Genomic DNA, 22,023 nt, shown 5'->3' with positions numbered 1-22,023 from the left:
ATTACTTTATGCATCTGAAGGATTTAATGACTGTGAAGTAGTCAAATATTTTTGTAATCAGCCCAGGGCTGATTAAAAATCATAACTATAGAGGATTAAATAAAAATATTGCTTCCCTCATTGCATCATCTGAATGATGCAGAACTCTTATTTTGTGCTCATGTAGCTCTTTTCATAAACTATCACAAGCATCGCTATAATATAGCAATGTTAGAAAACTATTGGAAAAAATATTACATCAATATGTAATAGCCTAGTTGGCCAATATAAAACAATGCTTTGATAGATTAGAAATATATTCACAGTTTAGCTTTAGTTCACCTGTGTTAGCTAGTACATTTTATGTTGTATAAAATCAGCCTTGTTTGTATTGTTCCTTTGCTTTACAGAAGAAATGTAGGGATTATTCCCAAAATTATTCTATTTTACTTTACGTCAGTTCAAATATTTGTATGACTGAAATGAACAATAACTTACAGGATTAAAGTAATTTTCAGCCTAAAGAGGCACAGCATACCCAGATCTGCCTGGAGATGTGGGCTGCCTCTTTGCCATTTGCTTCAACTCAGGAAGAGCAGAGGACTGTTCTGCCAGAGGGAATTCCTTCCCAAAGGCTGATATTTGGGAACCTCAGTCCCTATACTAATGCTTAACAGAGTAGTAGGAAGCACTCTCAAGTGTCTCAAGGTGTGGGTGCTTTCCTACTATCTGCATACATATTCTTCTGAGTTTTTCATCTCTAGCAATGTAGATGGGTCTACTGTTTGTGATGCATCTTGCTCCCCAACACAAAAGAGGCTTAAAAATAAAAGAGAAAGCTATACCTAGCAAAACTTGAGATTAAGGTTTTACACAGCGCAAACAGAGCAACGTCATAAAATACTGTTCTAATCTATGCTTATAACTGTGTTTCATTCACATTACTCACGCAGATTTCATTCAGTGCTCTCCCTCAAAGGCCATATAGTCATGAATTCCACCCTTTCCTCCACTTCTTGTGGCTCCACAAGAATAATTTGCACCTCCAGGCACTTTAATATGGGTTTAAAGGCTCTGGGGAGTTCAGGATGCAGTCAGACACCTTGTGTATACAAGTAGTTTACAATTTGCTTTTTAATAATCTTATTGCCTAATCCAGGCTGTTTATCTGTTTATTCTTTAGTTCTTGTTACAGATTTCAACATCTTAATGATAAATATTATATCAGACATGGGATATAAACAAAACCTGCTATGTAGTTGATCTCTGGTACATTAACAACTTCTCACGGAGACCTCATCTTCTACAACAGATACAAATGTCACATCAATAAAAAGTGATCTGCTTGATGCATTTGAGAGTAAATTGTTTCCCTCCCCTTTACTTTCCTTTAACATGACTGTCAGAAGTGGTTTAAAGTAGTTTGGAGCTGAATTTTTATTATCTATCAGTTATATGTTGCCAAATCAATGGCTAAGCTTTTGCAAATCCCCAAGATGTCAAGGAAATTAAGGAAAGAAATTTTATTATTTGGTATTCAGATCAACTTTCCTGCCACCAGTTTTATTCTACTGTAGTAAAAGCAAAAATTACAGTAAAGTAAGTGTTAAAAATTGCAAGACAAGCTCCTGGCACATTACAGGAATGAGAACTTTCAGAGGATGGTACCCGAACATTCTGTCTTACAAACACTAAATACCCAAAACTGTTCTTCAGTATTATAGGACCAGTTTTCTACCACCTATCATAACAGAACTCAGGAAGAGGAGCAGAAATTAAATAATAATGGACAAATTATTATCTGGATGGGGCTTTGAGCAACCTGGTCTAGTGGAAGGTGTCTCTATCCATGGCAAGGGGTTGGAACTAGATGAGCTTTAAGGTCCCTTCCAACCCAAACCATTCTATGAAATAAAGATATAAAACAAAAGTGGCAGATGAATGAGAAACAACCCTAGAAAAGAAGTAAATTGAGACACTGAATCATTGGCATCTTGGGATGTCAATAAAGGATGAGCTTTCCTACCAGTTTTTAATTAAGGAGGGATTTCACACAGTAAGTTTAAACAAAAAGAATACAGCACTTTCCCCCACAGAACATACCAAATTTGTTATATACAGCATTATCAGCTGTGGAGAGAGCAATGGATATAGCACTGAGTAATGCAGGTGAAGGCTACCTGGTAACTCATCTCTTTCATATTTGACTTCTCAGATCATTTCAGAGATCCAACAGTCTATTCTTGTCATATCACAGTCTTTTATCTTTGGTGAAATATTGAAGGAATTGCTGCTAATTTTCCCTGTCTCCATTTGTCTCTTGAGGGTTATTGACTTTGGTTATGTCTAAGGGTTCTTTCTTCTAAGATAAAGCCCTAGAGGTCTCTTGGTAAAAAAAAAAAACAAACCACCACCAACAACAAAAAACAAACAACAAAAAACTGAACAGAAGCTTCCCAGGTTTTATTTATTATTTAACTTGAAAGCTTTTGACTCTTCCATAAATCATGGAACATGACTGTTTTCCTGGCTGTTAGAAGAGGAAAACCAAAACCAAACACAGCATTAGCTACCATGACTTTATTAGAAGTAGCCTTGAAGGGCACAGAGATCACCCAAAACATAAAATGTAGAACCATTCCTTTTAGAATAGAAAAACACCTGAAACAAATATTTTATCATACAGAAGAGCAAAATGCAGTCACTTGGAAACTGATCAGTTAAAGAAATGCACAGAAAGAGCTCTGTTTTTTGGAATAATGTGAAACATTTATAATTTCCACCAGAAGCAGAATCTGGTTCTGGTCAGAATTCAAGAGCATATACTTAGTACTAATATCAGATCAATATCATTAGACTCCAATGAAGATGAAAGCCTCTTACTGAAAATATAAACTACTTTTTACCATCAAGATTTCAAGTTATATTAAAACAGCACCCTTATCTTCCCCTTCCTTCAGTCAAAATGGCATTTCCAACAATAGTTCACATGAAACACAATTTAAGCAGTGAATCAGAGACTGAAACATCAATCCATTAAACTTCCTGTTTCTCATTAAGTGTAGAGGTGGAGAAGTTCAAACTTCATTTAGTATGTTGCAGATGAAGATATCACAATGTCATCTCATCTAATTTGAGTTTCCTTCCATATTTGCCCTGAAGGTTGTAACTTCTTTTCCCAGTGTAAAGCCTGGAATCCAAACTGTTCTCTGTGTCATTGAGATTAGATTCATAGAATCATAGAATATCTCAAGTTAGAAGGAACTCATAAGGATTATTGAGTCCAACTCCCCACTTCTCACAGGACTATATAAAACTGAATCATATGACAAAGTTCATCATCCAAACACTGCTTGAACTCTGACGGTCTTAGTGTCATGACCCTGGGGAGCCTGTTCCAGTGACCATCACCCTCTCAGTGAAGAACCTTTTCCTAATGATGCAGGTTCATTTCATTTCCTTGTGTCTTATTGCTGGTCATCAGAAAGAGATCAGCACCCTCCCCTCCACTGCTCCCCTTGAGGAAGTTGTACAATGTAATGAGGTCACCCCTCAGCCTTCTCTTCTCCAAACTCAACAAATCAACTGACCTGAGATGCTTCCCATAAGTCTTGCCCTTGCTTCCAGTGTCCATACATTTTTCATTTCTGCCTAAATTCTAGAAGATTCCTGCTTAGCTAAGCCAGTCTTTTGCCCCTCTTCCTTTACTTCCAATACTTTTGAATTGTCTGCTCCTGTGTTCTTAAGAGATGGATCTTCAGAAATGACAGGCATTCATGGACCCCAATACCTTTAAAAGCAGATTCCCAGGATACCTTACTAACTAGTTCATTCAGCAGCGTGAAGTCTGCTCTCCCCATGACCAGGGTTGAAGTTTTGCTGGCAGTTTTCCTGCTTTCACCAGTGATTTGAAACTCAACTGCTTCATAGTCACCGTGACCAAGACAGCCAGCAATCACCACTTCTCTGTTTACAAACGACAGATCCAGAAGGGCATCTTTCCTAGCTGGTTCTTTTAGTACCAAGAAGTTCTCTTCAATGTGCTTCAGAAATTTCCTGGATCTGTTTGTGTCCATTGTAGGATATTCCTAGTTGATGTCTGGGAATTTAAAATCACCTGTAAGGACATGGGCAGTAGAGATCAATTCCTTCCACAATCCATTGGTGTCATCATCCACCAGGGTGGTCAATAGTAGAGTCCCACAGCAACATCTGCTGTATTTGCTTTCCCATTCATCCTCTACCCTGAGGCTTCCAACCATGTCACCTGTCATTACCACGGAATCCAATCCCTCCCTTACATATAGTCCACCTTGCTTGCCCTGCCTATCCCTCCTGAAGAGCCTATAACCTCCCATCATGGCACAACAATCACAGGACTCATGCCACCAGGTTTCACTAATGCCAGTGACACTACAGCTCTGGAACTGGGCCAAAGCTTCTACCTCCTAATGCTGTGTGCATTACTATAAAGACATTCCAAATGTGCTCCAGCATATTCAACAGATCTTGAAGCAGACTGAAGGACCTCACTAGCCCACTGTCCCTTAAACATTGACATGCTGTCTTCAGGCTTATTTCTAGCACACCTGATTTTATACTCTTCCCCCTTCAAAGCTAGCTTAAAGCTGTTTCAGTGAGCCCCGCTAATTCTTGTGCAAAGATCTTTTTCTCCTTTTTGAGAAAGGATTATCACAAAAGCATCAACAGAGGAACATTACATGTTCCATAAGAATTTTCATATGAGTCTACCCCTTTTATGGGTAGAAAGAAGGCACCTGAAAGATAGCTAGGGACTGAACCTATTTGAAACTATTCTTGTCTTTGTAGTAAATTGCTTCAATCTTTTGGTAGAAACTACTGGACCCTCACTAAAAAAAACAAACAAACAAACAAAAAAAAACAAAAAGCCAAAAACATGATAACTCATTTCTTCTACACAATAAAAAAAAAACAAATTACGTCTGGAGAATCTAGGTTGAATTGATTAACAAGAACTTTGAGTAGCAGAGTCTTGAAAAGCAGATTATGAACTGAAAACTTTCACTATTTTTATAAATCCAGGAAGCAAGATCTGTGCTTACTCTCACTTTCCTACATCAAACCTTTCCTCTGTCACAAATGCATTTAGAACTCCCAGGTAATAAAGTAGTTTCTATTCTTTCCAGAGGAGAAGGCTTCAGACTCTCTATCACAGCTAAAGGTAACACAAAGACACAACTCTCACTAATATTACACGAGCACAGACTGGTTTGGTTTCTGGCAACTGCGAAGCCTGGTGAAGCACAGAAACAATTTGTGAATTGCAGTAGTGGAATATATGAATTACTTTAATTAATGAATACCAGAGAATTGGAGAAAGATCATCAGCAAGAATAAGGAAGGCATTTCTCAGAGACATTTGAAAGCTTAACCTAGTACTCAACTAGACAAAATGTCTATACTCTTGAACAAAGAAAAAAAGCTTTCCTAATTAAATGATGTTTTGTGTTTTTTTGGCATCTTATGAAATATGGGAATAGATCCTTATAAAAGCTTTTGCATCAGAAATCCCATTTTATTTTCCACCAGTGTGATTTTCTATTGTTAATATTCTTACATGCTGCAAAATTAAGACACCTTAATAAATGAAAGCAGCAACTCAGCCTGTCAAGTATTTCAGAAAGTACCATGGGAAATGACTGGTTTCTGAGGAGTGGACAAAATCATTTCACCAAACTTAATTTTAGTTTAAAAAACTAACAAACTGGGCTCAGAAATAGACCATATAGATGAGCTTTTGGGACAGCAGAGAAACTTAATGTCCTGGTACTTCATGGTTCAACTCTACTTCTTAACGGGAAGGAAGAAGCTGTTATGCTGAAGCATGACAGGTCATAAAATCATAGAAACACAGACTGGTTTGGGTTGGAAGGGACCTTAAAGCTCACCTAGTTCCAACACCCTGCCATGGACAGGGACATCTTCCACTAGACAGGTTGCTCCAAGCCCTGTCCAACCTGGCCTTTTGTTAATATGCACATTCTCTCGGACTTCTGAAATGCTAGTAACAAAAACATCCATAGTTAAGGCTTCCGGGGAGAAAGTTTCCACAAACACAACAGTCAAGCCTGGAAGGTGAGATTGAAATAAACCAACCAAACAAGATTATGTATGGTTAAAAATAAAGCCATTAAGTCTCCGTTTGAAATAACATTTTATTCTGCTCAATTGTTACATGGCTGATAAGCTGGCATTTTCATGTGTTTCAAGCCCTATAAGGGATTTCTTCAAAAATTACTGTAAACTTTCAATATGTAGTCTCGAACAGGTCCACAGGAAGACAAGAAAACCCCTTTAAGGTACAGCATTCAAAATCTCCCTTGCACAGGGAAGGGTACTGTAACTCAATGCAGTTTAAGAAGCTCTTGAAATATTTTCAGGTGACTCTGTATGAACACTCAGACAGCATCAAAGATATGTGCTTCCATTCCCTAGCGGTTTTCTGCCATGCATTCCAGCCATGACACCCCTAGAGTCTAAAGTCTGACTGCATAACAAGATCCTTACATGTATTACCTTTGCAGTAGGTTTACCATCTTGGGAGGTGATGTTTCTCCTCATTTCCCAAACTACCCCTGGACCTTCTCATCCTACTAGCCCACTAGAGGCTATTCCATTCAGTTGCCTGGATGCCCCCACAGCATCCACCCTGTGAAAGAAACAAATAATGAAAAACTGTGATGCAGTGATTAAATCTTCTAGAGACATAATCTGAAGGAATTGAAAATAGCTGAAGTAGACTAAAACATGGTACACTGTGAGAAGGGAGGGAAATTGGAGGATTATAGTGCCCCCCTCAATGTACTTGTATGTATAATACAGCTGCTGAAGGCACAGCTAATTTCAGTTAGGCTAAGACACAAATATAAGCAGAGATTTCCAATCTCAGTACTTAATCAATAATGTGATCACTTAATCTTCAGAGATTTCAAATCTCAGTACTTAGTCAATAATGTGATCACCTAATCTTGCATACAAAAACCTTGTTTATTGGAAATTCCTGCATTTTCGTATGCTTAGCAGTAAAAGGAAGGGAGTGTGTGTTACTGCTATATTTCTGTAATGAGTAACTTCATCATATATCATACAGATTATAGCAGTAGAAATTAAGTCTTTCCTTGTGACAGTGAAACACAAACACCTTTTGAGGGCAAGGTACACCTTCCAGCACTGGAAACTTCTATCATTTAGAGTCTTACATGCACATTGGTAAAAATTAAAACTGGACAAATATTTAAAAATTAACTACCTTGCTAAATAATTTTCAAGTTATAGCCTGGATATACAGCACCAAACTCCTGTTGCAGACAATGAATAAAAATAAATTAGAAATAATAACCATACATATAATTCCATAGCTTTAAAATGGGTAGGAAAAAGATATAAAACAGGCCTTTCATTTCAAATCTTTTAAAAACATTGCTCATTTACTAAAGAAAAATAAATTCTACTGTTGCTTGGTTATGAAAAAAGTAAATGGAGACTCCAGATAACCCACAAGTCACTGATTCTCTTTCTCAAAGCCCTGCCTCCTTTCTCTTCCTTTGGCCTCAGCTGCCTAGCAACCTTCACAGAGCTTTCTGTCTATACTAATTCTGGAGAATTTTCATTTGTATACTTATTTATGAGAATGTTTATGAGGAGTCTACAGAAGCAAAAAGCTGTTTGCTCCTTTCTTCCTTCTAGCACTACACTCAAAACATCAGTATCTCAGTGAAAAACACAACCTTTGCTTTTCAAAGAGAGATACCTACCTCTTTGAAATTGCTTGGGAACTAAGTAAATCCTATTTTCATGAGACAAAAGATGTCCCTGTAGGAAGCTCCTGATGTAATAGGCACTGATTTCTTGCTCTCCCCATGGATTTGATTCATTTATAAGCTTTTCACCCTGAAATATGAGATGAGCATGTAAGGCCCCTGATTTCAGGGAGGCTGGAGCTTCTACTTAACATGAAGAGAGGGTTTGTGCTGCTCTACTGGGTCACCAGCAGTTTTTGCACTATCCAAGCACTGGGGGAGAATGGAAATTAAAACTGATCTCCTGCTGTGTCTGTGACTCAGACTGGGACAGTCTGGAAGTTATGGATAGGAATACTTATTACCATAAGTAGTTTGAAACTGAATGCAGACTATCTCTCCCTGAACAAGTCATCAGCTTTCCATGGAAGGGCTTATTTCCTCAAGGATTTTTTTTTTCCTTTATTATTTGTGGAAAATTGAGGATGCTATAGAAAAGATCCCTACAATACATTTAAAAAAAAAAAATCTTATTTTCTTGCCAATTCTATTCAAACAGCACTTTGCTAATACTTTATGCTCTGATAACACAGAGATGGTCAAAGATGTGTCCTGAAGCACCTATTAGGCTCTTCTAAATGATGTGGGAAAGGCATGCCTGGCTTGCAGTCACATGGTGGTGATATGATTTTTGTGTCTTGACACTTCTGACTCCTGAATTCATATGGAAAATTTTCCATTTACTTCTGGATCAAACTGATACCTGAAACATAACAAATCCAATACATCTTGAGACATAGCAATATGCCTTGATCACTCCATTGCATTTCTTTCTGATTAAGTAGATCTGTAGCTGTGTTTTGTCATTAAGTATCATACAGGGAATCTTAGAATCATAGAATTATAAAATAATTATGGTTAGAAAGGACCTTAATATCATCAAGTTCCAACCCCCCTTGCCATGGGCAGGGGTGCCTCACACTAGGCCATGTCTCCCAACATTCTGTCCAATCTGACATTGAACACTGTCAGGGATGGATCATTTATCACTTCTTTGGGCAACCTGTGCCAGTGCCTCACCACCCTCACAGTAAAGAACCTCTTCCTTATATATCATCCGAATCCTTCCTATTTAAGTTTGAACCTATTGCCCCTTATCCTATTGCTAGAGTCCCTGATGAAGAGCTCCTCTATGGCATCCATATTTTGGATGGTATAGCAGTGTTCAGTGAAATAAAACACAAGCAATGACATAAATGGTAGAATATTATTTAAAAAAAGCTTCATTTTTCAGAGGTACTTATGAACATGAAAACATCCATGGAACTGAAATATGCAAAATGATTCAGCAAACTGAAGGAAGAAAGTTACTGGGAATAACCATAAACAATTTTCTAAGTTGCTTTACCTCTGTTATCCTGCACAATGACTTAAGTTTGTAGTTCCCATAAAATCTCTCGATTTGCACTCTTCCGAGTTATTGTAATACAAATAAATTCCAAGTATAATGCAAAATTAATTAGTTGCTTATTGAGAAGCAGTTTCCCCAAGCGTATGTTCATTTATCCACAGAGTATCTTATTAAAGGAAAACGGAATATGTGGTGTTTCCCTTCCTTGCTAAGTATATTCTATTATTTCATATGCTCTTCAATGTTAAACCAAACTTGTAAAAATCAACCTAATGCAGAATACCAGAAGCATAGACTTACATGTCTGTTATCTTCCCTACTTTTGTAAGGTCTATTTTTAATGAGTTCAAGAACATGCAAATAGACAACGGAAGTGAAAAATTTTCTTTTCATGTGTATTTATAAAAAATTGTTTATAATAGGCTTTTCTACAGAATGAATAAAATGGGAATTGTGCCAAAGCAGCTACCAAAGGAAATCCTTTGGAAATTAGCAAAACCTAGAGAAAATTAAGTATCTCAAGATATATGAAAAAATAATTGCAAGCAGTCTCATCCTAAATTTGAAAGACTATATTTAGGCACTAGATCTACTACATCTACAGTGGAAAAATCTCACCTGCCATGCACTTATGATAACAAAAGAAGAGGAATAGCAAAAAGGCTAGTTTTGTTCCTCTTCCTCCCTTTCTCTGTTCCTCAAAAGAGATGCAAAATGGCTTAGTTTTCTGGATGCCAACAAAATGAAATATTAAAGAAGGCTTGGAGACAGTACATTATGAGGAAAATGAAGTTTTTAGTAGGAAAAAAGATGAAAGGAACATTACTGTTAACATAAAAGTATAATCTTTGCTTGAATAACTCACCAAGGAAAATTACAAGGAATATTTAGAAAACAATCAATAGTATTAATCCAATTCTCAGCTCCTCATTTCAAGTACAGTATTTGACTTTAGAGTTATCCCAGTAACTGATCAAAACTTGGTCTAAAATCCTTAAGTATTTTCTAAAAATATGTTATGGCAATAAGTAACACAAACTCATTGAAGTTATAATCAGGCTTTAGTAATTGTTCTCAAAGCATTTATTTTTTATAAACTGTCAGGCTTTAGTAATTGTTCTCAAAGCATTTATTTTTTATAAACTGCAAAAGGATGAAAAAAGCTGAGTAAAAGGAAGACTTAGTAAAAGAAAAACACAGTAATATGCACTACAATGACGACATCATAAATAAAATAGATAAGTAGAAGAGAACAAGCAACTAAACAGTTCCTGCTGTTTTTAATAAATATTACTAGCAGGGTAGTATTCAACCACCAAAAGAAAGGAGGTTATTTTAGATACCCTCTGTTACTATGCTTGGCCCCAAGTTTCCATTCTAGGTTTCTTGTAAGTCCTTTGTCTTACCTGCCTGTTCCTGTGGAAGTCTTGGATGCTTTGGGACATGTGAAAGAGAATTAGATGCTTTTATTTATGAATCTAAACCACTTGCAGGCTGTTAGTAAAAATGTGTGTGAGCTCTGGGTATTTGCATGTTAGGTAAAAAGTAAGGGTAAAGTTAATAAATCAGGGAAACCACAGTGTGCTATGATGCCCACATAAGACTTTCAACAGCTCCAGAGGGTATACAGAGAAAATGTTACTTCAGATAGTTTCTTAAACAAAGACATCTTTATGCAGTAAATATGATGAAGTTAAGTTAAATTTCCTCGCTGAGTAACTGCTGACTCACTGTGCAGTAAAACTAGCTACCGGTGTTTTCTTGGTCATTGGCATTCTTGCCAGTTTTTATTCACTTCAGTTGCTAACATATTCTGTTGTCTCAGAGATCTGTTTTATTTTATATGCTCATAAGAATAGAACTTTTTTGCACTAAGGAATTGGACGAACCTCTATAAACCTCGATTATTTATTGCAAGCCATAACTACACCTTTTCCTGGAAGTAAAATCCTGCATAAGGATTATTCTCCTGCATGAGACCTATAGTTTCTGTGTATACTGCACTTCTAATTTTTCTTGTTTCAGGAATGCCAGGTGGAAACAAAACAAAGGATAGTTGCATGTCTGGTATGCTAATATTTTTATACTGCTGCACTTGAATTAAGCAGATGGAGATTAGGTAATTCTGCATGGCTACCTCTCAAAACAAGTTTAATTAATGTATAAATATCAATTTCAAAAATGATATTCTCAGCTTTTCTATGTGATCTGCTACAAGCAAAGAAATTCACTCATATACTTCTATTATTGAGTGGAAATATTTTTGTACACCTAATCAATAAATGAGTTCATCTCTGTTGAACCAATCTCCTAGACTACTTGTCTTGTTCAGCCTAACTAATATAAAGCTTCGAGTAACTCATTTCAGAGAAAGAGTACAGTGTGAAAAACAGGTCTAGTGTCTTTTTAATGTGAATGTCTGTGTGTGTGGTTACACAGAATGCCATGAAAAATATTTCCCTCTGATGATATTCCCTCCCCCCCCCCCATTTTTTATTAGTTCTATTGACTACTAACAGTCTCCAGATACTCATCTGACGAATGGCTGTTTAATTTTTTTTTTATTATGAAAAATTTGACCTAGTTTGTTCATCTATAGATACACATTTTTGTGCTGTGTACATTTGCCTTACATATGTCCTTTTCAGGAAAGATAGATCAGCAAAGCCAGGTGGTGGAGTTGCTCTTTATGTGAAAGAGCGACTAGAATGCATTGAGTTCTGTCCAGGGACAGATGAGGACCAAGTGGAAAGTCTGTGGGTGCGAATTAAGGGACAGGCTGGTACGGGTGGCACAGTTGTGGGGGTCTATTATAGACCTCCCGATCAGGATGAAGGAGTTGATGAGGCTTTCTATAGGCAATTGAAAGCAGCCTCACAACTACATTCCTTGGTCCTTATGGGGGATTTTAAGTACCCTGATATTTGCTGAAGACTTACACAGCCAGTCATTCACAGTCTAGGAAGTTCCTCCAGTGCATTGATGATAACTTCTTAATGCAAATGGTGGACGAACCAACTAGGAGAGGAGCGCTGCTGGATCTGGTACTCACCAAGGAGGGTCTGGTTGAAGTAGTGACGGTCAATGGCAGCCTGGGCTGCAGTGACCATGAGATGGTGGAGTTTAGGATCCTGTGTGGGAGGAATAGAATACAGCTAAGGCCTCCTTGGAACTTAATCTGGCAAGTCGGGTCAAGGACAATAGAAAGGGCTTCTTCAAATACATAGCAAATAAAACTAACACAAGAAGAAGTATAGGCCCACTGCTGAATGAGGTGCGTGCCCTGGAGACAGAAGATATAAAGAAGGCAGAGGTGTTGAATGCCTTCTTTGCCTCTGTCTTTACTCCTGCAGACTCTCCCTGGGGGACCCAGATTCCTATAGCCCCGGAAGGAGTCAGGATAAAGGAGGAGTTTGCTTTGGTAGATGAGGATTGTGTTAGGGATCAGCTAAGTAATCTGGACATCTATAAATCGATGGGTCCGGATGGAATACACCCGCGGGTGCTGAGGGAGCTGGCGGAGGTCATTGCTAAGCCACTCTCCATCATCTTTGGTAAGTCGTGGGAAACAGGTGAGGTGCCTGAGGATTGGAGGATGGTAAATGTCACGCCGGTCTATAAGAAGGGCAAGAAGGAGGGCCCAGGTAATTATAGACCGGTCAGCCTTACCTCCATCCCTGGAAAGGTAATGGAACAACTTATTCTCGACACCATCTCTTGGCATATCAAGGATGAGGGGGTCATTAAAAGCAGCCAACATGGCTTTACCAAGGGGAAGTCATGTTTAACCAACCTTATAGCCTTCTATGAGCAAGTAACTAGGTGGATGGATGATGGTAGAGCGGTAGATGTGTTTTTTCTTGATTTCAGTAAGGCATTTGATACTGTCTCCCACAGCATCCTCATAGATAAGCTAAGGAAGTGTGGGCTTGATGATCAGGTAGTGAGGTGGATCAAGAACTGGTTGGAAGGAAGAAGGCAGAGAGTTGTGGTCAATGGGGCAGAATCTAGCTGGAGGTCTGTGACTAGTGGAGTCCCTCAGGGGTCGGTGCTGGGACCAGTGCTGTTTAATATTTTCATCAACAACCTGGATGAGGGAAATGAATGTACCCTCAGCAAGTTTGCTGATGATACTAAACTGGGAGGAGTGGCTGACACACCAGACGGCTGTGTTGCCATTCAGTGAGACCTGGACAGGCTGGAGAGTTGGGCGGAGAGGAACTTGATGAAATTCAACAAGGGCAAGTGTAGAGTCTTGCATCTGGGGAAGAACAACCCCATGTACCAGTACAGGTTGGGAGCTGAGCTGCTGGACAGTAGTGAAGGGGAAAGGGACCTGGGGGTCCTGGTGGATAGGAGGATGACCATGAGCCAGCAATGCACCCTTGTGGCCAAGAAGGCCAATGGCATCCTAGGGTGCATTAGGGTGTGGTTAGTAGGTCAAGAGAGGTTCTCCTCCCTTTCTACTCTGCCTTGGTGAGGCCGCATCTGGAATATTGTGTCCAGTTCTGGGCCCCACAGTTCAAGAAGGACAGGGAATTGCTTGAAAGAGTCCAGCGCAGAGACACAATGATTAAGGGAATGGAACATCTCTCTTACGAGGAGAGGCTGAGGGAGCTGGGACTCTTTAGCTTGGAGAAGAGGAGACTGAGGAGTGACCTCATCAATGTTTACAAATATGTAAAGGGTGAGTGTCAGGATAATGGACCTAGGTTTTTTTCAGTGATGTCCAGTGATAGGACAAGGGGCAATGGGTGTAAACTGGAGCTCAGGAGGTTCCATGTGAACATCAGGAAAAATTTCTTTACTGTGAGAGTGACAGATCAATGGAACAGGTTGCCCAGGGGGGTTGTGGAGTCTCCTACGTTGGAGATACTCAAGGCCCACCTGGACAAGTTCCTGTGTGATGTACTGTAGGTTACCCTGCTCTTGCAGGAGGGTTGGACTAAATGATCTTTTGAGGTCCCTTCCAACCCTTAGGATTCTGTGATTCTGTGATTAATGAAGATAAATTATTTGTCTTATACTGTATGTGCATAGCTACACATCACAGGGAGAATAATTCCCGGAAAGTGAATCCTTCCTAGAAATTCCTTCCCAAGATCTCATAGTCTTACAGCAAGAGGATAGCGATGAACTTCATTCAATACGTACTGCAGAGAAACAACTAAATATTAATGCTTTTGCCAACTTCAAATAAACATATTCTTTATCAAGAATAATAAAATTCTGGTTGATAGATTACTAATTTAGGGAATCATTTTGGACTAATATGATAACCCATTTAACTAGTGGAACTACCGTGTGGGATATCTCTTGAGTAATTCCAGTTCCATTCATGATGCTCATGCCACAACTATACATCTTATTAAAAACCACACACATATGAAGTCATTATAATGGTAGGAATTCTTGCTAAATTAATCAAATGACTGCCACAGAAAATAGTTTACTTTTAAGACACTACGTATACTGTCCAGCAGTCATGCATGAAGCATATTCTTTTCTGAGTTTGCAATTTGTGGTGAAAAACATTTCAACAAGAATATTAATTAAATGTTAAATTGTACTTAATAATATCAATCTCGAATAACAAAATACTCAGATATTATTTTTGACTAAGATCTGTGTTGGATCTAAGAGAACTAAAATCTCACTTTCAACCTGTAGCAATTTACTATCAACACATCATCATATGTGATCAAAAAATGTTCTCTCCTTATGAAATGTGCACAATGTTGAATTCATAGATCACATAAACATATATATGACTTGGATTTTAAAAGGGGGGTTGCACACTATTTGTTAAACAAGAGCTTTTTACAGTTCTCTAATAAGCAAGCAAGAAAATACGAGTGTGCTAAGTAAAAGCACTGATAACATCAGAAGTGTGTCACTAGCTATTTGCATGTATTACATTAAAACTCATTTATGAGTTTATATAAAAAGAGGTGAATATAAGGTGGAGACTGACAAGCAGGTACTGGTGCATAACTGATATTGACTGCAACACTGAGTAGAAATCGGGGAAGCTTACATTACTGGGAGGAGCAATGCCCTGTCACCTACAAAAAGAACAGGGAACAATCCTGAAATTGTTATTGAAAACTGTGAAAAAAACCCAAAGAAACGTAAAATAATCAATGTAGAGCCATTAGTGATTAAAGTTGCTATTGCAACAGTCTAACTGTATAAAGCAAAGCAGTTGAAAATATCTATTGCTTTACTACCTATAAATTGTTCATAAAATAATGACCTATTTCCCTGCCAATAATGGCAGACTTTTTCAATAAATTTTTTAAAGAAAACCCAAAATCAACCTAAAAATAATGAAAGTCTATACACTGACAGATTGATTATGTGTGAATGGTCATATAGGTCATACAGTACCATTTTGGTGGTTCAGAATGAAAGATCCAGCTTTAACAGGAGGCAACAGGTTAGAAAAGTCTCCGAATGTCTTCAGGAGAAGAAACTGGGACTTTAGACATGAGAAGGACTTCAAATTCTTTTTCTTTCCTCTAAAAAGGACATGATTTGGAAATGACTTCCAATTTAAAATTAGTTCTATTCCCTGCAAAGGGTGAAAAGCTAATAGTTACCACATCTCTACCATTGCTTTTTGATTTCTTCCTGCTCTGCTGATTACCATGATATGAAAAATGCTATCAGTTCCAGCTTGACATGCCAGTTTGCCAAAACCATACTCATGTAAAAGGAGTATGCACACAAGCATAACAAACTGACATACAATGGCACAAACATGACTGTAAGTAGAGCTGACATTTTTAAAAGTATAATCTTCACTATCTGCCCAGCTTTATGAGTCCTCATTGAGATATATGGCCTCAACTATAAATTTTTTCTCTCTAGAAAATTCAGTTCCCTAAACTATAGACGTTTTCAGACTGTAAGTTTGGAATCAAGTTAAGGTAGCATCTAGTAGGCCCTATAAAGTCTCATAGCAGACTTACTCTTTGCAAGCAGGTTGGCAGGTTCAGCCTTTTAGAAACTTTTGCAAGCAGAATTTTACCAGAGTATTAATTTATCTGGTCTGTGAATGACAGCTGTACCTGAATTGTCTGTATATTAATGACCTCTTTTTTGATTGGAAGTGAAGAACTTTCAGGAATGTCCACCTTTCCCCACGTCAGCTCCTCCCCATTTTTATTGTATACTTATATTTAGTCTACTTTTTTAGGTCCAGTGCAATGCATGTGTAATAACCCATAAAAATTCTGCTTAAGATATCTGAAAGTCTGTGATACCCACACATTATAGGGAACAAAGCTGGATATCTAGAAGATCAGGAGTTCAAGCATTTTTCTTTTGCGTATTATAATCTATCAGTTAAGAACATCTGTGAGGAAATAGAGGAACTCAGTTCAATTCCTGCTTCAGCTTGATGGGCTGAATTCCAGCTCTTCCAGAAAAGAAATCTATTTGCTAGACTTCACAGGTCTGAAGCAGTGACACATTTGCTAGCTATGTAAGACTTCTGGGGCTAGAAGGAAAAGGAGCACACAGGCTAGTAATCCAGCTTTGAAAAGGTAGTACTGGCTTCCATTTCCTTTGTTTGGGACTAGTACTTTTGTAACCAGACAATATAAAAGGTACAGCCTCTTCAAGATCAGTAACCCAAAGCTGGTCTGGAAATCAGTTCTGGTCTTTACAGTCTATGTTAGACGCTGTTTACACGACACAGTATATTGATTAGTATCCTGAATATGCCCCACAAAACAACACTTATGTTCTATTTAATAGCATACTCAAAGAATGAATACCTTTTAAACAGAGTTAAAAAAGAGATTCAAGTACAACTGAAACCTATAGTAGACAAAATACCCTACTTTTATTTTTGTTTGCCTAATCATACTTGCAGAAGGATGAAGACCTCACTGAGCTCTACCATATCTTTGGTGTTTCAACCTCTTGAGAAGGCTGTTATAAATAGTACCTAAAAGACTGTGATCTGTAAGCTTTGTCACTTTTTCAATTTCTGTCTGAATTTTCATAACATTTCCTATAAAAGGCTATTTTTATCCAAGATTAGGGAAAGTCAAAGAGAAAGAAAAACTAATCACACCTTGTATGACTGCAGTTGTACAGGAACTCAGAGGGCAACATCTCCATGGAACAGGTCTGCTTAACTTGTCAGGCAGCAATGAACACAGGACCAGGCTACAGAGTTTAGAAAACATGGCATAATATAGCATCTGCACCATATTTTACTCTTATATTCAGTAACATAAGGAAATCCACAATAGCTGCAAGGATTGCAAAGAATAAGAATAAAAGAATTTGTCTAGGAACAAAAAGTTATAGAGCTTCCCAAACCATTCAAATCACTAATTCAAATGACAGTCTACATTCAGCAATATTTCAGCAAGGTATCAAAATGTTAAAAAAGGAACCTGACTTTTGCTGTGAAAATACCTCTATAAAAGTGAAACTTTAAAATGAAACCCTCCACGATTTCCCTCCTTTCTTCAAATGCTATCCAAAATTAAAATTTATTCCTTGGTTGAGATCTAATATAATGAGGACAAGTTTCATCTTGGGAAGTAGGTTCCTTTTCAGATCATTCTCCACATCTTCCCTGATATATTTCCACCAGTCTGCAGCCCAGAACTCACAACTGGTGAGTTACAGCAACTGAGATCCTGACATAATCATGTGGAAAGAGCGTTTCCAACATATCCAGGTCTCCATCTATTCTCTTGGCAAATGTTGCATGTTATCATTTCCAAGGGCTGCATTTTCCTAATCTAGATCATGCAATCCAGTCATAAAGTGAAAACGCACATTCTCCTGACTTGCTAGTTGAGAGTAACTGTGATACTTGAAACACATATCCCTAAACTAGGACACAATCCCAATTTTAAATTACATATAGAATTATTATCTCATTGTCACTGCTATGCAGTTTAACACAATTTGTGAAATCTCAGAAATGGCAACACCTTTCTTAATTCATGTTTATTCATCAGAAAATCATCAAGCAGAGTAAAGAAAATGGACACATATTTCCAGAAAACAGTTCTAGAATGAGATAGAAACTTGTGACCCCCTAATTTCTATGCTAAAGAATAACCAGTGCAGAGGAAGAATTCCTCATTTACAAACATTCATTCAATTCTTTGCTTATCAGCTCAGGTAGTTGAGAAATGCCATTATACAAAACAGATGTTTGCTCTAGTAGCAAGAGGAATGAGAACAGAACGTTTTATAAACACCTCCAAGGAACTGACAAGAGATGACTGAAGTTATCTGCATCAGAGACCTAGACAAGAAGCTTCTTGAACATTGCCAATGCCATCAGCGACCCAATCACTCTATCTAAAAAGACACTCATAGGAAAATACTTCGGGGCTAAATGTTTTTATTTTTTCCTCTTTTTTTTTTTTCTTAAATATGCCATACTCCACATATTTCCTAAACATATATTATTGAGTTTCTTCCTCTTAAATGTATACTATAAAATAAGGAACTACTAAATTAAATTACACGTTCATAATTTATAGAATCACAAACTGGCTAAGGTCGGAAAGGACCTTAACATCATCTACCATGGGCAGGGATGCCTCACACTAAATCATGTGGCCCAAAGCTCTGTCCAACCTGACCCTGAACACTGCCAGAGATAGAGCATTCACCACTTCTCTGACCAACCTGTGCCAGTGTCTGACCACCCTCACAGAAAGAACTTCTTCCTTATATCTAACCTGAACTTCCCCTGTTTAAGTATAAACCCTTTACCCCTTGTGCTATCACTACAGTCCCAGAGTCCCTCTCTGGCAACTTTGAATCCTAATTCAGTGGAACCCTGTCTGCTTTCTTCTTTCAAAGGCTTCTAGTTGCTGGTATCTAGAAATTCTATTTTACTTTAAGTGAAAGAGTTGTCTGGTTTTGTGAAAGGAGGATGCAAATTCTGCACTGCATCAATTCCTTAAGCTCCAGACGATCACAGGCAGTAGTACAGTGACAAACATGCCTTTCCTGAGCAGTCACAAAATACACTAAAATACGCAGCATTCCTGGACTGTTACCTTGACTTCTTCCGATGTATGTGTGAATGATATTTTCAGAAATGAAAACATCATTGAGCTAGTTGATGACCTTATTGCTTTTTTATATCACACATACAAGTAATGGTTCCTATTCCTATCCTGAGAAATATGCATAGCACAGAAGCATTTTGCTCTACTCTAGCCATAGCAGAGTTATTTAAACAAACAAAAATGTTTCCTTAACAGCTGGTTTCTTTCTGTGTTCATTCACATCAGAGAGAAACAGATCTAATGCTACGGTCTCATGAGTACTTTATGCATTTTGACAAACCAGAGGACGTTCATCAGGAGAGACTCTAAGCAGCATGAAACAGCTGCAATTTTACATCTCATTGATTACCACAATGGGAATTCAAAGTAGTTCTTGGCTTTCCACATGATATCAAAAATACTGTTGCAGACCTTCAGAAAAAAATACAGCTCCTCCAGGAGAGAGAAAAGGAGGGAAACCAAAAAAAGTACAACAGTTTCCTCATAAATTTCAGTCAGGCCTCTCTAACATTTATGAAGGCTAATAATAAAGCAATAAGTGACACGCAGTAAAGCATGTCATTCTGTGAGTAGTTCTGCAATAGGTTACATGGAATAAAAGGGCAGTTCAATGCCCTGAGGCTTTGGGGATACATTTATTTTGTGGTAGGTGCATCCTGGATGCTGCTGGTATTACACAGAGGATCTGGGAATGCACATGTCACAACAAACAATATGAAAAGATCAAGGACCTAAGATAGCTGGTAAGAAAATGAAGATTTATTATCATTGTACCACACTCTCAGTCACCCAATGATTCGATGTTCTGCAGAGGTTTTTCATGAAATGTCCAGGGGACTAAAAACTTTTATTGTTATTTGTCGTGGTTTAAACCCAGTCAGGTAACTTGTTCACTCACTCCCAGTGAGTGGTGCCGAGCTGACAACAATCGAGGTCCGTGTCCCCCCCCCGCCCCACCACCAGGGTTCTCCCCCACTCCCGGAGGAACGGGGAGGAGGATCGAAAAAAAAGTGCAACTCCCACAGGTTGAGACAAGAACAGTCCAGCAACCAATGTACACAAATCACCACCGCTACTATCAACTACAACAATGATAAGGGAAAATAACAAGGGAAGAGAATACGATACCACCGGCCAAGAAAACGAGTTCCACCCGGAAGCCCGTGTCCTTCCGGTTAACTCCCAGTCACCTCCCACCCCGGCCATGACGTGCTGTGGTATGGAATACCTCCCTGGCTAGCCCAGGTCAGGCGCCCCATCTCTGCTTCCTCCCGGCTTCCCCTCCTCCCTGGCAGAGCATGAGCCTCACAAAGTCCTTGGTCAGGGTAAACATCACTTAACAACAACTGAAAACATTGACTTCACCAACACTGCTCTCAGGCTGGAAGTCAAAACACAGGACTGCACCAGCTAGCACAAAGGAAAAAAAAAAACATGACTGCTACTGCTGAACCCAGGACACTATTATACAAAAATCTCAAGTCTTTCCTATTCCTACTTCTTCAGTGACTATTTTTGCTGGATGTACCAGTCCCCATCCAAAGAACGTTACTACTTTATAAGGCATGGACTCACACTTCAAATTGGAAAACAATCCCAAAACTTCATAGAATAATCTATGGTGACAGCAGTACAAGTCTGTTCTACTCAGAGACTGCAAGCGACCTATGTAGTACCATGTGCTAAGAAAGCTGTGCCTAGCAACCTTCAGTAGCATCCAGTGGGAAGAGAAGATTTTCAGCATTCTACGGAATTAAATTCCTAATAAAAGTCTTTACTCCAGATCAATCCTAGCAGCCCTCCATGTTCCCTTAAATCGGGCACAAAAATAAATGTAGCACAAAAGAAGAGCAAGTCCTCAGCTACTTACTGCAATCATGTGGTCAAAACTAATTTAATTTAAAAAGGAAAATCTATATTAAAAGTAATATCAGTTTTATAGAAGAGCCAGTGGACTGGTCACCAAACTGGGAATCAGAAGTTCAGTTACAAATTTCATCATGCCTTTCTAATATTTTCTTTTAACCGTATTAAATCTCTATACAAATACCTGTCTAAATTCTGTACATGTACAACCAATTCATTTTCAATATCTATACACATAAGCAGCTATTAGTTTAACAGGCAAACATAATCAATGGCATTTGAAACAACCAAAAATTGAAAACCTGGTTTCAGTGAGTTAATATCAGTTTTATGCCCACCAGGAATATCCAGTCACAGGAAGCTGGGTGCAGACTTCAAACACAAGCACTCCCAGTGACTCTCATTAGAACATATCAATATCTATGCTCAGGTAAAGCTAGGTCTTGCATGACAAAGATGCACGCCAATCAAAACAAGAAGTAAAACTCAAATAACAGTCAAATACTACCAAACAGCCAAAAAGAACTAAGCTATTGGATATTTGAGAATAACTGGCAGCTTGATCAGTAGCAGGATAGAGAAATCTAGGAAAAGATCCCTCTCCCAATCCAAAGGTAGCTTTTCAGAATTTCATCTATTCCTTTCCTGAAAAGGGTATGATAAAAGCAACAGACCACTTACAAGTGCCGTAAGTAATCTCATCCATCATCTTAAGGACACCACCGTGCAAAAATAAATTCATGCAAAAATATCCTCTTGGATTTCCTGACCCTGTGCTACAAGGAAAGATAAAGTAAGAACCTTATTCACAATAAACAGTGTGGTGTGCACAACGGCATCTGTGACAATCGTCCCTACCTACTGTTTGTTGGTCTTCTGGAGAGACATTAATTCCAACACTAAATGGAACAATTATCATCCTTGA

General features: G+C 38.3%; 1 protein-coding gene and 1 long non-coding RNA gene across 5 annotated transcripts in view; one reads left to right on the top strand and one right to left on the bottom strand.

Annotated features, from left to right (window-relative positions):
- Window positions 1-22,023, bottom strand: part of LOC133269145 (leucine-rich repeat-containing protein 4C) — a 572,086-nt gene that overhangs the window by 47,244 nt on the left and 502,819 nt on the right. For 2 of the 4 annotated variants that reach the window (XM_061453114.1, XM_061453112.1), the window contains one exon: window positions 6,538-6,670. The exons of the other annotated variants lie outside the window; for them this stretch is intronic. The gene's annotated coding sequence lies outside the window, so the exon portion shown is untranslated. The remainder of the gene's footprint in view (window positions 1-6,537; window positions 6,671-22,023) is intronic. 4 annotated transcript variants of the gene reach the window in all.
- The window catches only part of LOC133269147 (uncharacterized), a 356,317-nt gene continuing 336,081 nt past the window's right edge, over window positions 1,788-22,023 (top strand). The window contains exon 1 of the long non-coding RNA XR_009743333.1: window positions 1,788-1,816. This is a non-coding gene — a long non-coding RNA (uncharacterized LOC133269147). The remainder of the gene's footprint in view (window positions 1,817-22,023) is intronic.

The sequence above is a fragment of the Pezoporus flaviventris genome, unplaced genomic scaffold, assembly GCF_033815535.1.
Source record: "Pezoporus flaviventris isolate CSIRO_AGI_PZ_B2104156 unplaced genomic scaffold, CSIRO_AGI_Pfla_v1 ptg000014l, whole genome shotgun sequence".
Taxonomy (NCBI): domain Eukaryota; kingdom Metazoa; phylum Chordata; class Aves; order Psittaciformes; family Psittacidae; genus Pezoporus; species Pezoporus flaviventris.
This window is presented reverse-complemented; position numbering and strand designations above follow the sequence as displayed.